The following is a 14,735-nucleotide window of genomic DNA, read 5'->3' as shown; positions in this document are numbered from 1 at the left end:
ACACCAGTAGGGAGGGAATTCCCGTCAGGAGTTTCCATAGAGATGACAGAATATGGCCCTAGGCTCCTGCTGCTTCTTTCAGCCCTAATTCTTCAAATCCATAGGAACGGAAGAAACCTTCCCAGCCAAGTGCTGCATATCTTGAAGGTTGGAGAACCCACAGCCTTCTGCTTCATTTCATTTTAAAGATCAATCCCAATGTCACTCCCATAGAAGTAGTGGAAGCCATCTGGCTGGCTTGGCTTTCTCTCCAAAGAAGACCAAATGAGAGTTGGTCACGGGTGAGGATGAGCCCTGACAGTTCCTGCATTTTGGTTCTCCTGCAGCCCACAAAGCTCTCACTGCCTTGCCTGAATTTGAACCCCTTTGGAACCAAATCTACAGATTATCTCTGTAAATCCAAAACAGCACTTATTCACCATGTGAACAACAAATGCCTGGGATGGTTAACAGCACTTAGGTGCAAAAAAGAGCCCCCGCAGGAGCAGGCCCCGGGCCGCAGCTGCAGCCATGGAGAGGAGCCCACGGGGAGCAGGGGCAGAGAGGGACCTTGGAGGAGGGAACTGTATCCTCTTTTTTCATCGGTGCTGAGATTGAGGATCAGGATTTCGTGGTAGGAATTTGTTTAGATGAACCAATTTACCTCCATATGGGTTTTGTATGTTTGTTTCACCTTGTCTTGCAGGACCATCTTGGCTGGGTCTGCAGTGTTGTGCAAAAGTGAAGTTTTTCACAATAAAGAGCAGCTTTTTTTTCGGGGAAAAGGCTGAGGTGGCCTTCATCAGAGTCTTGTGACCTGAAAATGCAGAAAATGGGTGCATGGCTGGCTGGATGGGTGGGTGGGAGTTGGGAATTCAGCCTTGGGATCAGAACTGGGACGTTGTTGGGATAGGAAATGATCAGTGGGATGGGAAGTGATGATGGGGATAGGAACTCATTGGGATGGGATAAATGGGTTTTATTTTTATTGCATTAAATCCACTTTCTTGACTGTGTTGTACAGTATGGCGTTGTTTTATTACTATAAAATTATGATGATTATTATTTAATCTTATTAATTAAACAATTTTTATACGTTATTATATTATAAATTATAAATATTAATATTTATTATATTGTTTTTATTCCTTTTCTACCCTATTAAACTCTCTTTATCCCAGTGCACTGCTTTGGACTTTAGTTTTCCTTCCGAGTCGTTGTGGATTCACTCCGGATGGGGGGACATTAGCGAACGCCTGTGTGCTTCAGATCCAAGGTCACCTTTGCCCTCAACTCAAGATACATGTTTGCATCTATTGTCGTGAAACAATGTTAACAACATCAACAAAAAAGTTCCCTACTTGCTAGCAGCATCCCTACGTTTGCTGGGGTCTGCTCTGTGCATTTTGAAGACCGTTCCATGCTATTCAGCCCCTTCAGGAGGAAATGGATGGTTCTAGGAAAATGCGTCTTGACCTGATGAAAAGCTGTGACTCAGCACCCTGCAGCCGCCGCAACCCCTGGCATTTTACCTGCAGCCCCTCCAACAACTCTGATGTTCCCTGCATCGACTTCAACCACTGCGCTGGGACCTGAGGCCCCTCAAACCCGTGTCACTCGCCCTGCAGCCCCTCCAGCCCCTGGCATGTTCCCTGCAGCACCTCGAGCCCCTGGCATGTTCCCTGCAGCCACTCCAAGCCTGGCACAGGCCCTACAGCTGGCTGCGGGGACTATTCAGAAATCTGCTCCAGAAATACAGTGATGGCAAGGAGCCCTCCACTTCATTCTTCCTTTTTTTTCTAGCTGGAAGCATTCAGAGTTGTCAACGGAATTGGTTTGGAGGAGTAGGAAAGACAGAATTGCTGGGTTTCTGCTTTCTCCCAGAAACTATCAGACCACAACATGACAGTTGTCTTTCTTTTACGTAATTTTACACCGCCAGGGTCCCTTTTTATATCTTGGTAATTCCGGGATTACGCAGCACATCCTGGTATATTCTGCGACTGCGCGCACTGTTGCTAGGGGGTCGTCTCTGTCCCTCTGGTGGTCATGAAGATGAAGGCCGTAGTCTTCCTCAGCGTTGTGGTTCAACTTCTTTCTTTATTTGGTCATGTTGGCCCAGCGTGAGACAGGAAGGCAAGATGTTGATACACTAGTTTAACAACTTATCAGGAGATGGTTACATGAACTTTGCAGCTGTGTTTTCTGAACAAAAGAGGCTACTGAGATGCAGAAGGAGGGAAGGGGAGAGGATTCTCTTTTTTGTTACATTAAGCAATGGAATTTTCATAGTGTCTAGCCAAGCATTATACAGCTCCTTACTTCAGCAGGGAGTTTTCACAACTCCCGTTCCTCAAACAGAACTCCTTGTTTTTACAAAAGACAATGAACAAACATTTATTGTGTATTACACACACTCCACTCTCTGCTTCCTCAAAATGGATGTTTGGACCCTAAAATTCAGGCCTCGGCTCCTAGAATGAGGATTTGGGGATTTGAAAGCAGGGCTTTCTCACTTACGACTTTGCCATCTAAGAAGGACGCATTGCATCTTATAATAAAATTGTGGACCCTAAAAATAGGGAATTGCCCCTTGGAAATGGCAACCTACTCTGTAGGATTGACGTGTAAGCAAAGGCGGCTTTGGATCCCAACTATAGGCTCTCTTGTCCTGAAAACGTCCTGAAAGCTGGGTGCTTAAGAACAAGGCTGTGGTCTATACAGAGGAGCCTTGGTGCCATGCCTGTATGCTTCTCAGCTGCAAAGGAAGGGTGAGAAAAAGGGTTTGGATCCGCAAAAGATGCTCTTAGCCCTGAAGAGAAGGGGTTATAGGGTGAAAATGAGGCATTTGGCCCTAATGAGGAAGGCCCCAAGAAGGCGGCTCTGAATTCAAGAGGTGGGTCTCTGGGCCCTAATATTAAGGCTTTGGTCACCAAAAAGTAGACTCTTGGCCCTACAAAGGAGTAGGTAGGCAATCAGGAGGGGGCTTAGGATCCCAAAGCAGCGTCTGGGCCCTGAAAATCAGGGTTTGGAGCCTGAGCATGAGACGTCAGCCATGAAGAATGAAGTTTTAGAGCCTAGCATGGGGGTCTCTGGACACTAAAATGGGGCTTTGAACCCAGAAAATGAGCCTTTGTACCCCAACCTGAGGCTTTGAGTCCCAAGGAGAAGGCTCCGGGTGCTAAAAAAGAGGCTTTGGGCTCTCAGGTTGAGCCTTTGGGATGTGACTGTCAGGCCTTGACTCAGCAAATGATGATCCTGGCACGGAAAAGGAGGGTTCGTTCTCTAAAAAGGGCTTTTGAGCCCAAGGAGGATGCTTTTTGCCCTAATATGTGATGCTGGGGCCTAAAAATCATGGACAGCGCAGCCCGCTTCCTCTGTCTGGATCCTGAAGTGATGCTTTGATCCCTCCAGATGGGTGTTTGGACCCAAAGAGGAGGCTTTGGACTCTAACATTCAGGCCTCATCTCCTAGCATGAGGATTTGGGAATTTGAAAGGAGGGCTGTTCCTCTCCAATAAGGCCTCGCCATCTAAGAAGTCCGCATTGCAGGGAACCAGGTCCGTTGTGTCCGTTGGGACAGGACCTGCCACAGAGGCCCTGCTCCCGGTTCCAGAGATGGTCCCTGGGCCCTGATGTGGCAATAATAAGGTTATAATAAAATTGTGACCCTAAAAATAGGGGTTTGTTCCTTGTAAGTGGCAGCCTGGTCTGTAAGATTAATGTGTAAGCAAGAAAAAGCCACTAAAAAGGAGGGGTTACCCTTTCAGACAAGGCTTTCAAGCCCAAGGAAGAGGCTTTCTGCCCTAATATGTGATGCTGTGGCCTAAAAATGGTGGACAGTGCGGCCCGCCCTCCACTCTCTGCTTCCTCGAAATGGATGTTTGGACCCCAAAATTCAGGCCTCGGCTCCTAGCATGAGGATTTGCGAATTTAAAAGGAGGGGTGCCCTTCTGATTGCCTTGGATAAGGCAATCAGAAGAAGAGTTCAGATACCAAGTGGAGGTTGTGGACCCTGAACATAGGGATTTGGGGTGAAATAAGGAAGCATGGGGCCCTAATAATGAGGTTTGAGATGGTTAAAATATCAGGAGGGGAGGAGGCAAGAGGCAGTGAGGAGGAGGAGAGGGCGTGTCTTGTATCTCCAAGTCAGGCTTTGGAGCTGAAAGCTGGGCCTTTGGACTCTGCAGCTCAGGGTCTGGGTTCAAAAGTGTTGTTTTGCACCCTCCATCTAGGTGTTTGGACCCAAAGAGGAGGGTAAAAAACAAGGGGTAAGCATCTTAATATCTTTATTATCTTTTTTATAATATCTTTTTTATAATATCTTTATTATAAATGGAAGGCACAAAGCAAGCCAGCAACAGTCTCTGTCCAAGAGAAATACTTGGTGCTTTATAAACAAACAAGGAAGTACCCTTAGGTGGGTGTGATAATCCTCCTCTAATGCGTTTTTGGAGTGCAAAAATAGATCTGTTCTTTTCTTGCTCTTCTCTCCAGGACAAAGGCAGAATAGGCAACTGCAAAGTTAGACCAGGGAGGTCAGTTTGTTCCATACTGAGAAAGACAAGCCTGTAAAACAAACTAGACAGATTTTCTTGGTACTATTTATCTTCTTTCAGCAAAGGCAAAGCTTATGACACTTGTTGGTGTGTGTATATATATTTATCCAGTGCTCTCACAACAAAATTTTGATTTGAAGAGGACACACAGATCTGATTTTTTTTTCTTTTCCAGTAACTAGTATAATAAGCACTGGTATTTTTGTATAAAAACAGAAAAATACAAAACAAAAGACTGAATATTATGTGGTATGCATGACATTTAAAAAAAATGGTGGTTTCAAAGCAATATGTACCCTGGTGTGTTTGCCATATCCTAGAGTCCAGCTTAAAGTGCACCTGATCTGTATTGCATTTTGATATTAATCTCTATGTACAATGTTTTGCATGTAATTTATATGGTTCTTGGGAGAAAAAAAAAATGAATGAATTGTCAGTTAGCTTCTTCTGAGAAAGCAGAGATATTACTCAAATCAGAAGTGGACGAGCAGTTGAGGGGTGGGAAAAGGGATACATATACTAAATAAATAAATAAATAAATAAATAAATAAATAAATAAATAAATAAATAAATAAAAACATGCTGGGGGTGGGGGAGAAGGGAAATGGTTTTGAATCAATAAAGCTTTGGCTGTTGAGCAGAAACAATGCGCGAGTGCATCCAGAGAATAAAATGTGCCCACATGTAACTGTGACGTCCTCAGTGTGTCCACCAGCTTGTGAAATCAATCCCACATCTTCTCGTGGTGCTGGATGAATGGCTGAGCTTCCCATCTGAGCAAGGCAGAGCGTGCAAGTAGGGCCTGCAGGGTGGAAAGAGGGATGGGGATCAAGAAGCAAGCCCACTGCTATGACAGAGTCCCTATAGGCAGTGTGGGTTTTCTCTCTATGCAAGCCTCATTATTCAGAGGCAGAGTATGGCTTCGTCCATTCAAGGTCCAGAATCAGTTGTCAAATGCTAGCCAAAGCCAGTGGCTCCTGGGCTATGTGACAAACTAACCCTAGAGCAAAAACCCTCCTTGTCCTCTTACCTAGTGCCCTTTCTGCGATGCCTTTAGGGTGAGTCAAGGCTATGATCTCCACCTTCTGGGGCTGGTGTTTGAGCTATGTCCTACCTCAGTGCTGAGACTCTTTTGCCTCTGTAGAGGCCCTTTGCCATGACACGAGTGACGATGAGAACTAAAATCAACTAGCCTCTGAAACGTTCTTGTTCCCAAGCACAGCTTTTTCACTGGATTGCTTGAACTCCTAGTTTTTGGCCGAGAAGCTATTGTTTCTCTGTGCCTTTAATAAGAGGCTTTCTCTGGAGCCAAGTCAGGATGGCAAGATTGAGCTGGGCAAGGCTATCGAGGAGGAAATTCAATCTTCCCAGCTGGGTGTCTGACCCTTGGAGCCCGGGCCAACTGATCTGAAGCGGCTGTAAAAGCTTTATTTCGCAGCATCGCTGTCTTCCCTGCTCGCATTCTAGGCACGGTGTTTCTGCTGACAGCATCTTCCACCTCCTCAGCAGAAGCTGCTTCTTTCTTTAAACGTAGTACAGGCTGGACGCAAAGAAAGAAACTGCTAGCGGTGCTTTTAGCTATTTAAATGGGGAGAAAAACAGCCACTGTTTCTTTCTTTGTCCAGGGCAGCCACGAATGCTTGCGTGACGTGGGCTCCTCTCCCACGTCCTTAATTGCCAAGCCGATAGCGGCTCTGGTGACGTGTCCCATGGGTGTCTGTGCAGTGACGGGGCTGCCTCACCCCTGTGTACCCCAGGACAGACATTTGGGGGGCTCTTTGCTGCTACCACAGGGCGCAACCTGCGGGTCCTGGGGCAGGCAGGATGAGTGCTGCTGGGCCCGGAGGGTAGGCCTGGCCTGAGAGGAGACAGTAAAGGAGGCAGGTTTGGGGCTTAAAGCAGGCTTGTCCTGCCCCAGCCTTCTCCAGAACCTGTGTGCCTGGCTCTGGAAAGCTGTGACAAGACATAAAATGACTCGCAGCTTGCCAAGAGAGCTGCGGTGGTGGAGGAATGGCCGCCTCAAGGGGCTGAGGCCAGGCACCATCACGGGCAGGACTCGAGAGACGAGGCACGATCTTGGCACAGACAGAGAAGGGAAGGGGAAGCACTGCTCTGCTGGCCCTGAGCGGTGCAGCCCCAGGAGAAAAGAAAAATCTGTGTTTCCTTCCGCTGATCTCCACGCTGAAGGTGCAGAAGGGTTCCGTGCTGTTGCTTGGGTCAGCCTTGTTGCCAGGTTGGGAATGTTTAGCCTCCCGGTGCTTCGGTGCTGTTGGGCTGCACTCAGAGTGTGAGCTCTGGGCATTATTTCTCAACTACTGCATTATTGGAGCGTACAGACCCAAGATATTCTGCGGATAGGTGATTTAAGCCACGTCAGAAACACCGCTGTGGCATGTGCCAGCGTCGGACGCCCGTTCGACTGATCGGGCGGAGCAGGTGAATTGAATTTGGTGCTGGATGGCAAGGTGGTGTTGGGAGAAGAGCTAGGCTAAGGAGAGCTTCCTCTTGCTCTACCCCTTCCCATCTCAAATGGCCACTTCCTGGGGAGATGGGTTCGTTGGGAGGTTAACTACAACGTTACAGTGAGGATGAGGAATCCTCTTTAGTCCCGTAGGTATTTGCTGCCAGGCGGCAGCGTTGATTTCAGAAATTGTATTTCAAAAGGGAAAAAGAAAGGAAATCTGTATTCTTTGACATACTCTCTTTTCTCGGAGAGTAGATGTAGGAGCTTCAGCAGTGCCCTTCCTCCAGAAACGATTCCCAGTGTCTGCTCAGACACTGAGGAGGAAAATGGAGGAGAGCCACCCGTTATAAATAAAGGAAAGAAGGGGTCATGGATTAAGGGAGAACCACTACTTCAAAAATTGGTGCTCTCTACAAACCGGTTAAGGGTTTGGGACCTGCAGGTGCTGCCTACACCTGTGTGCGTTGCAGTCGTGCCTGTTGCCACTGAGCAAAACGGGGAGAGCTGCTTTGTCGAACGCGGCGTGTTAAAGCACGTGACACTGCCTGGAAGAAAAGCACGGACTTCTTCCCTCGTGTGGGACTTCTTCCCTAGCGATCTGTGGTTTACCTGATGGTTTCCCATAAGCTGTGAATGTTTAAAAGAAAAAAAAAAAAAAACAAAACCAAAACCCAACCCCAGCGTTGAGAGTGGTGAGGCAGATCCTCACCTGGGGACTCAGAATCAGCGGTGACATCACCATGCGAAGCATTGTGTGCGCTTCGGGTCGGGGCTGCTGTGAGCCTCGCAGCGGGGAGGGAGAGCGGATCCGGGGTGCCTCTGTGTCAGGCCTGTGCCCTGGTGGCTTTGTGAGCACTGAGAGTTTGACTCCTGTGTTCCCAGCTCTCGCTTCCGCACCTGCGGTGTGGCAGAGCCAGCGAGCTGCTTCCTCAGCTGGAGGAGGAAGAGGAGGGACCTCAACATTGCCGAGGTAAAGCACAATTATTGAAAAGATTTGGCAAAGATGTGGGTTGTAGCAGCGCGGCTGCTGCAGCTGCAGCAGATCCTGGAGTATTGGAGAAGATAGAGAGGGGTTTCTTGGTGAAAAGAATGCTGTTAAAAGTGTTTTCATGCCAGAAATTAGGATAAACGCCTCTGTTGTTTGACATCCTCTATTGACCTGGCACATTGGCATTACAGCGTACCTGGCACGCTGTTTGTATGAAAAAAAAAGGTCTTTTAGTCAGGGCAGGCCAGAAACCTGCCTTGGCACTTCCACATCGCAGCAATGCTTACAGACCCTGCATCCTGGCTGCCAGGCCACGATCTAAATCCGATGGTGCTGTTGGTAAACTGAAGCTCAGGAAGCGCTTCTGGGTTTTTCTGTACTTCCATGTGAATTTTTACCCTCTGAAGATGGTGTATTAAGCTATTTTTGTAACAACAACTAGGTTTAAAAGCAGTTTCAGTTTAACATCTACATGCTTGGGTGTTATTAACAGAGCTTTGTATACTGAGCTGGTGCTTGGTAGGAGAAAAACCATAAATCTTCCCTGGGAAAGTTGGACCCCCTCAGCTACATACTGCTATGAGGAAACTCAGATGTAAGAACACACTTAAATAACACATCAGCAGAGCTGTTGTGCTCCTGACCACCAAAGGCACCTTTTTTACAACACCGTCGTACTGGAAGTTGATGCAGCTGGTTCCATCCTTAACGTGGGACTGTACAGTGCTGTAAAAGAAATATTTTTTCACAGCTTTGGAGAAAGTGAAGCAGAGAAAACCCCACCTAACCACTGATACCTGGACCCCAAACTGCCACAGACTGACAGCGATGCCCACTGGATATCTCCTGCTGCCTTCTGCCTGCTCCAGCAGAAGTCCCGTTTGAATTAGCCAGCAGGTCCCTCTGAGTGGCTTTGCTGAAACTCCTGCCGTAGGAAGTATCCTACGGGAGCCAAGTTGCTAAACTGATGTGTGGTTTTCCCTTAACCCCCACAGCCCTGACTTTGCAGCTCCTGACGACACTGCCAACGTGTGCAGTGTCACCGTGTACCAACTAGGTGCCAGCTGCCATGGTTTATAGATTGTAAAATGAGTGATTTGGGACTCGTGAGCACTGAGAACAGGTTAGCAATTGCTTAAGAGCTTTACTTGTGTCGCTCTGGGGCAGGGAGATGGGTGAAACATAGACCAAGAAGAACCAGCAAAAGTCGGGTGAAAAATGGAATGAAAAATGTTAAGGCCAGGCAGCTTGCTCACTGCAAGTGCTAATCTGAAAGCAGATGGAGTGCATCTTCATACACTCCATCCTGAGACACTCCACTCAACAGGCCAGACCAGCTGATGAAGTGCATTGCTGTCCTGAAGTTTCATGTGATGGGCTACTTTTAAGTCTCTTGTTTATGCTGTAGTACTTGAGGTCTATGGCAGGACCACAGCACACTCTTATTTGTCTACCCTTCTTTCTTGATCGTGTGTGGGAAAGAGAGAACGTGCAGAGGCCCTCAGCCACATGTTGCACCTGTCACTCTGTGCAGCTACATCCCTGAGCCAAAGTACCAAACTTCATGCTTGTGAAAGGACTTTACACAAACTACAGAAATCTAAAATGAAGCATCCAAACACTTACAGAAGGGTGGGCCCTCTCGATGCACCTCAACGTGGGATCCACAAGTCCTCACGTGGTTTCATCCAGCACACTTCTCTGTCCCTCCTCGCTAAACTTGCTCAGAGGCAGCTGTTACCAAGGTGTCACAGTGACATCATTCAATTCTGTTTCTGAAGTCATCACCGTAGGCCCCTGGCAGCGGCAACACAACACTCTCTCTTGCTAATGCGAATGTCTCTGAAACAAGTAGAGAAGTCCCACTCTCCCCAAGCTGACTTTAATTGGAGTAGTTCCAAAATTATTCTCTGCCCCCCTACATCTGGGGAAGGTGTGTGAGAAATCTTTTCCTTAAGAAAGGATTACAAGCCAAAAAAAGCTTGCTTCTGATACGTTCCCCTTCCTTTTAGAGCTGTTCACCTTTGATTTCCAAGGAAGAAAAAAGAAGGTGAAATCAACAATTCTCCTCCTCCGAGTTGGGAATATGAAATAAGCCCAATTATTTAGGAAGCGTGAAAAAGGAAACTATACATTTCCTTGTTAAACACCTTGTTGCTTCTGAAAACTTTTCCAGTACTTTGCAGCTGCAGTGCTTTTCGGTGGGTGGGCAGCCGAGCTCCATCACGGCCACTCTCTCCCTCCCCCTCCTCAAAGAGAAAGGGAGAGAAAATACGATGCAAAGGGCTCAAGGGTTGAGACAAGGACAGGGAGATCGCTCAACAAGGATCGTGATGGGCAAAGCAGATGCAGCATAGGGAGACAGTAAGATTTCCTGCCTAACTACTACTACTACCAGGCTAGACAAGTGAGAACCAAAGGAAAGAAACCAAAAACACCTTCCTTCCCCCCATCTGAGCTCTTCCAGCTCCTCCCCCCGTGCAGCGCAGGGGAACAGGGGGACTGGACTGGGGGTTGTGCTCAGTCTGTAGCACTTCATCTCCACCACTCCTTCTCGGTCCCTCTCTGCCCCTGCTCCACGTGGGCTCCTCTCCACGGGCTGCAGCTCCGGCCCGGGGCCTGCTCCTGCGGGGGCTCTCCACAGGCCGCAGCCTCCTCCAGGCCACAGCCACCTGCTCCACCGGGGGCTCCTCCACCCATGGGGGGGCTGCAGCGTGGAGATCTGCTCCATGTGGGACCCATGGGTGCAGGGGGACAGCCTGCTCCACCAGGGGCCTCTCCCTGCACAGCCCGCAGGGGAACTGCTGCTGCCTGCCTGCAGCACCTCCTGCCCTCCTGCGGTGCTCACCTGGGGGGCTGCAGGGCTGCTTCTCTCACGCTTTCACAATCCTCTCTCCCAGCTGCTGTTGCACAGCAGTATTTTCCCCCCTTCCTTAAATCTGCTCCCCTGAAGCCCACCCAGCAGCACTCCCTACCTTGGCTCTGGCCAGCAGCAGGTCCTTTTTGGAGCCATCTTCAGCTGGCTCTGCTGTGACATGGGCCAGCTGCTGGCCTCTGGTCACAGAAACCACCCCTGCAGCCTCTCCATTATCAAATCTTTTTCATGTGAACCCAATTAACCGACTTTCCACAGAACACTGAGAAGAGCTTAATATCAAAAAGTCCTTTACAGCCAAACGTTTACCACAAGCAGTTCAACCATGATCAAATATCTTTCAAGGATATTTCATTGCATGTTAGTTTCCAAGTCTCAAAAGAGTTTCAGAAACTGACAAATCAGTTTGCTATGGATAACAGGGGCAAAGAGAAGTAATGTGTCTTTATTGAACACTGAAAAAATATATATATGTTGGTACCTTTTTATAAGCAGCAGTGCACTTTTCTATTCCGTTACCTAGCATACAAAATGGATGTAGAAAATGAATGCCAGGACACAAATGAGGGTTGCCATGATGAGACTCACGCTAAGTCAGTTTCTCTCCACCTTTAAAGACACATCACAAAGCATTGCATTGCATTATCTCACTCTCTTTCTTTAAAGTGCATAAAAACTATCCCTCCTACTAGATTCAGAATATTCCATGCCATATTTTTTTCTGAATCTTTTTCTCTGAGCTGAGAGAATGACAACTTCAGCCAGTACTGCAGAGTTATAGAGATAGTCATTTACCTCTGCTGGAAATCTTCTACAAGACTTTTTATTGATGACTTTGGGCTCTTGCTACAGTTGGAGCAAGTTTGATCTGGGATTTCTGGACATTTTGTCTGAGCAGCATGGTCCATTACTTACTTACATGGTCTGTTACTTTCTTATGGGTACCAGAGAAGGAATGTTTTGATTTTGTTTTCCTTATATCTAGACTTTTGTTGCCCTCCACTGGACTCTTTCCAGGAGATCCCTGTCTTTTCTGTAGTGGGGAACCCAGACCTGGAGACTACTCCAGGTGAGGCCTGACCAGGGAAGAGTAGAGGGGGAGGATCACCTCCTTTGACCTGATGGCCACAGTCCTTGTAATGCAGACATTAAAAACTTCCTATAGTCAGCAGGTTAAAGATATTCAGAGAGTAAACACAGATCACATTGACGCATGGAAAGATCAATATCATCCAATTTTTGTAGTGGTGAAGAGTCTTAGAAAGATACTGATATTATGCAAAATGCTACCAAAGTGAGAGAAATACATGAGACATGGTTTTGAAAGCTCTAATAAAAAAGTGAAATATTGTTTATTTGTAAATGGCACACTGGCCTAGTTATCAGTGAAGCATCTCAGGCCTAGTTATCAGTGAAGCATCTCAGATCCATGCTTTAAAATGAGATTCTGCATGCTGAGTCATTAATATTTTTATTCTTCATACCTTTAATTTTTCTCATGAAGTACACATTGCATTTTGACTGTACTTTCTTCTGGATCACTAACATCAGAAATGCAGTGTACCGATAACAAAACTAAAGGGAATTTTGGGTAACACCGACAAATTCAAATTAAAAGTAGAAAGAGGAAAAAATAACAGCTTTTTATATACTAATCACCTACATATAATAGTTAAAAATATTGCAAAATCTCACAAACATTTCCCTCTGTTACTCCTTTCAGTGCAATATCAGAGAAACGGGACACTAATAATGAAGTTGACAGAGCATCATAAATTAAACTCTAATATGTTTTTTTTTGTTGTTTTTGTTTTTGTGGTGTAGTAAATTTTCATAATGAAATGGGACACCCATTCATAAGTTGTATTTCCTTCTCAAAAAGTACTTAAAGCAGCTTTTAAATATATGGTTAAAATAACTCAAATTCATAAACAAAGATCAGAAAATGAGTTTTAAAAATGAGGTATTCATACTATAAAAGCCTGGCAGCTTTCTAAGACAAAGAATGTCACCTCCCTGAATGTGGATAATGGCTGAAAGAAAATAATTTTACCTCTAATGGCTTTGATTTTGTTAGCAATATCTCATAACAGGGTGCCTGAAAAACAGCTTCCAGACACAGCCTCCATAGTAAAGCAGGAATGAATGTGATAAAGGGAGCACTCTGTCAATACCACTTTACAATAAAAGGCCAAAGCAAATTACTCTCAACAATGAATGCAGACAAAATGAAGATTCAAACAGGATTTTTTTTAAGTAGGGGACATGGAGTGAATTTCTATATAAGCAACCCATAAATTTTGCACCCTCATTTTAAATTCCAAGAGATGGGGAGAAAAAGAACATGATAGGCCTTCAATCCACAGGACAGAAAAATGCAGGGATTTCTTGTTTTCTTTCTCTTCTTTATATCCCATGTAGACAATCTAAAAGAAGCTTGGTGTTTAAACTCTAAAATAATTTTTGGCTGATTGTTTTGCCATGGCGTATATTGCTTTGTGCTTTCTCTGGGTCATTTTTTCCTTCCTGAATGTTGTGCAAATCTAATTTGCCATTCTGCTCTATTATCACTAAATGAGCTTGATCTAACAGTGTAGACGTACAGAGTTGCAAATCTAACTATAATGTAAATCTAACGAGAAAGGAAAGGAAACAAGAATACAGAATTAAATACAACCTTCACCATGTTACTTTCATGAAATAGAGTGAGATACCAGATGTATAAGTACCTTTTGCTATGCTTGCTATACTGAGAGCTGCAGTGAGTGCAATTGGTCCTCTCTGGACTTTTTCACATATTGGTCCTCTTACCTTTTGTATGCCTTATGTAGAATAAACTACAGAAGAAGTTATAGAGAATTTCAGAATTTTCAGCCAGGGTACAGAGTAATGTAAACACTAACAACCCCTCTCTCTCTTCCCTTCATGATCCAAATAATTCCCTACATTTGTAAATTTAATTGGAATCAAAGCTGGCTATAAAATTTGAAGAGTGGTAAGGGAGTATGAATGGAAGGAAAGCAAGAGAAAAGATATAAAAAACTGCATGCAGAAAAGCATGATAAAAAGTGAACTTTGTGTCACATGAGTTCTGTGTATCAATTCTCCTCTTGTTTGTAAAAATGTTCACAAAGATCAAGGGATAGTTACACAGAAATGTTTGTGTTATTCAGAGTCCTGTCTTTGCAGATGACATGAGAAAAAAATCTTAATTACTTACTTAATTAAAAGCTGTTAAGAAGAAGCTACTTAGATTTCTATGCCAAGCACAAAAAGTAGGAATAGTTAAACATATGTTTCAGTGAAGCTAATCATACCTTGTTGGTGCATACACATCATAGTACAGATTTTATGAATTAAACAGCTTGCAAGATCATTTAGTTATTTTTGCGAAGGTCTGCTGGGCAGTTTTATAGAGATACGCTCAGCCCATCTGCTGATCTTTGTAAAGTAATTTGTGGGTCTGTGTGGTGATTTATTACTGAAACACTGTGAAGACGTACGAGGAACAGCTGAGGGTGCTGGGCCTGTTCAGCCTGGAGAAGAGGAGGCTGAGGGGAGACCTCATCACAGTCTACAACTTCCTCGTAAGGGGGTGTCGAGAGGCAGGAGACCTTTTCTCCATTAACACCAGTGACAGGACCCGCGGGAACGGGGTTAAGCTGAGGCAGGGGAAGTTTAGGCTTGACATCAGGAGGGGGTTCTTCACAGAGAGGGTGGTTGCACACTGGAACAGGCTCCCCAGGGAAGTGGTCACTGCACCGAGCCTGTCTGAATTTAAGAAGAGATTGGACTGTGCACTTAGTCACATGGTCTGAACTTTTGGGTAGACCTATGCGGTGTCAAGAGTTGGACTTGATGATCCTTAAGG

At 45.7% G+C, this 14,735-nt stretch overlaps 1 long non-coding RNA gene across 2 annotated transcripts; it reads right to left on the bottom strand.

Moving 5' to 3' along the window:
• Nucleotides 1-4,250: 4,250 nt before the first annotated feature.
• Nucleotides 4,251-13,913, bottom strand: LOC140000843 (uncharacterized). Of its 2 annotated transcripts, XR_011806087.1 has the most exons (4): nucleotides 10,965-13,913; nucleotides 9,616-9,831; nucleotides 5,220-8,715; nucleotides 4,251-4,495 (listed from the first exon to the last, which is right to left on the bottom strand). It is a non-coding gene; the product is annotated as an uncharacterized lncRNA (long non-coding RNA). The 2 variants fall into 2 exon arrangements; XR_011806086.1 differs by lacking the exon at nucleotides 4,251-4,495 and having other exon boundaries at nucleotides 4,857-8,715.
• Between the last annotated feature and the right edge of the window lie 822 nt (nucleotides 13,914-14,735).

Source organism: Anas platyrhynchos, chromosome 34, assembly GCF_047663525.1.
Source record: "Anas platyrhynchos isolate ZD024472 breed Pekin duck chromosome 34, IASCAAS_PekinDuck_T2T, whole genome shotgun sequence".
Lineage (NCBI taxonomy): Eukaryota > Metazoa > Chordata > Aves > Anseriformes > Anatidae > Anas > Anas platyrhynchos.
Note: the sequence above shows the minus strand (reverse complement) of the source record. Positions and strands in the feature narration are given on the sequence as shown.